The sequence below is a fragment of the Pimephales promelas genome, chromosome 5 (assembly GCF_988280905.1).
Source record: "Pimephales promelas chromosome 5, fPimPro1.hap1.1, whole genome shotgun sequence".
Classification (NCBI taxonomy): domain Eukaryota; kingdom Metazoa; phylum Chordata; class Actinopteri; order Cypriniformes; family Leuciscidae; genus Pimephales; species Pimephales promelas.
This window is the reverse complement of record NC_142773.1, coordinates 4,242,965-4,245,464: the sequence shown is the minus strand read 5'-3', so window position 1 is coordinate 4,245,464 and position 2,500 is coordinate 4,242,965. Positions and strand designations below refer to the sequence as shown.

At 45.9% G+C, this 2,500-nt stretch overlaps 2 non-coding genes across 2 annotated transcripts; both read left to right on the top strand.

The window, feature by feature from the left end:
- The first annotated feature begins 447 nt into the window (after nucleotides 1–447).
- trnar-ccu (transfer RNA arginine (anticodon CCU)) lies at nucleotides 448–520 on the top strand. Its single transcript has one exon. It is a non-coding gene; the product is annotated as a tRNA-Arg (tRNA).
- A 1,356-nt stretch (nucleotides 521–1,876) lies between these two features.
- trnar-ccu (transfer RNA arginine (anticodon CCU)) lies at nucleotides 1,877–1,949 on the top strand. The gene has a single exon. It is a non-coding gene; the product is annotated as a tRNA-Arg (tRNA).
- Nucleotides 1,950–2,500: the final 551 nt, after the last annotated feature.

Genomic DNA, 2,500 nt, shown 5'->3' with positions numbered 1-2,500 from the left:
ATTGATGAGGGAAGAGCAATTTAAGTGTGCCAAAACGCAATTCATTTCGAAAACAGTAGAGTATGGCAAGGCAGTTTTAGGGAGCAGAGTGGCGCAGCGGAAGCGTGCTGGGCCCATAACCCAGAGGTCGATGGATCGAAACCATCCTCTGCTAATGCTGATTCACTTATGTACATGTTTTATCCCAAATAAACAGCAACTTCCATATCCCGCTTGTTCAATCAGAAAATCATTGTGTTTGTGTGTGTATGCCCTGTTAAAAAACCTCATTGACTAAGCCACCCGAATGAGATGGACAATTAGTAGGGCAAGCGAGTCATGCCCCAGTGCCCTATCGAAGTAGTCGTCCACCCGGATTACTGTTGTGTGCTTGCCTTGTTTAAATGCCAATGCTGCTGTTGTCACTGAAGCCAAAGTAATGTAGGCACATGAGCGCAATATTTAGCAGCCCCAGTGGCCTAATGGATAAGGCACTGGCCTCCTAAGCCAGGGATTGTGGGTTCGAGTCCCATCTGGGGTGGTTTACAGCAGAGTGGTGCAGCGGAAGCGTGCTGGGCCCATAACCCAGAGGTCGATGGATCGAAACCATCCTCTGCTAAGACTGCTTTCCTTATGAACATAGTCTGTTCCTACTTGTAGAAAAGTTTCCTCAACTGAATGCTAAAACCCTATGCATTCTTCACTTGTTCTAATTGATGAGAGACGAGCAATTTAAGTGTGCCAAAACGCAAATCATTTTGAAAACAGTAGAGTATGGCAAGTCAGTTTTAGGGAGCAGAGTGGCGCAGCGGAAGCGTGCTGGGCCCATAACCCAGAGGTCGATGGATCGAAACCATCCTCTGCTAAGACTGCTTTCCTTATGAACATAGTCTGTTCCTACTTGTAGAAAAGTTTCCTCAACTGAATGCCAAAACCCTATGCATTCTTCACTTGTTCTAATTGATGAGAGAAGAGCAATTTAAGTGTGCCAAAACGCAATTCATTTTGCAAACAGTAGAGTATGGCAAGTCAGTTTTAGGGAGGAGAGTGGCGCAGCGGAAGCGTGCTGGGCCCATAACCCAGAGGTCGATGGATCGAAGCCATCCTCTGCTAAGACTGCTTTCCTTATGAACATAGTCTGTTCGTACTTGTAGAAAAGTTTCCTCAACTGAATGCTAAAACCCTATGCATTCTTCACTTGTTCTAATTGATGAGAGAAGAGCAATTTAAGTGTGCCAAAACGCAATTCATTTTGCAAACAGTAGAGTATGGCAAGTCAGTTTTAGGGAGGAGAGTGGCGCAGCGGAAGCGTGCTGGGCCCATAACCCAGAGGTCGATGGATCGAAACCATCCTCTGCTAAGACTGCTTTCCTTATGAACATAGTCTGTTCCTACTTGTAGAAAAGTTTCCTCAACTGAATGCTAAAACCCTATGCATTCTTCACTTGTTCTAATTGATGAGAGAAGAGCAGTTTAAGTGTGCCAAAACGCAATTCATTTTGAAAACAGAGTAAGGTAAGTCAGTTTTAGGGAGCAGAGTGGCGCAGCGGAAGCGTGCTGGGCCCATAACCCAGAGGTCGATGGATCGAAACCATCCTCTGCTAATGCTGCTTCACTTATGTACATGTTTTATCCCAAATAAACAGCAACTTCCATATCCCGCTTGTTCAATCAGAAAATCTTTGTGTTTGTGTGTGTATGCCCTGTTAAAACACCTCATTGACTAAGCCACCCGAATGAGATGGACAATTAGTAGGGCAAGCGAGTCATGCCCCAGTGCCCTATCGAAGTAGTCGTTCACCCGGATTACTGTTGTGTGCTTGCCTTGTTTAAATGCCAATGCTGCTGTTGTCACTGAAGCCAAAGTAATGTAGGCACATGAGCGCAATATGTAGCAGCCCCAGTGGCCTAATGGATAAGGCACTGGCCTCCTAAGCCAGGGATTGTGGGTTCGAGTCCCATCTGGGGTGGTTTACAGCAGAGTGGCGCAGCGGAAGCGTGCTGGGCCCATAACCCAGAGGTCGATGGATCGAAACCATCCTCTGCTAAGACTGCTTTCCTTATGAACATAGTCTGCTCCTACTTGTAGAAAAGTTTCCTCAACTGAATGCTAAAACCCTATGCATTCTTCACTTGTTCTAATTGATGAGGGAAGAGCAATTTAAGTGTGCCAAAACGCAATTCATTTCGAAAACAGTAGAGTATGGCAAGGCAGTTTTAGGGAGCAGAGTGGCGCAGCGGAAGCGTGCTGGGCCCATAACCCAGAGGTCGATGGATCGAAACCATCCTCTGCTAATGCTGATTCACTTATGTACATGTTTTATCCCAAATAAACAGCAACTTCCATATCCCGCTTGTTCAATCAGAAAATCATTGTGTTTGTGTGTGTATGCCCTGTTAAAAAACCTCATTGACTAAGCCACCCGAATGAGATGGACAATTAGTAGGGCAAGCGAGTCTTGCCCCAGTGCCCTATCGAAGTAGTCGTTCACCCGGATTACTGTTGTGTGCTTGCCTTGTT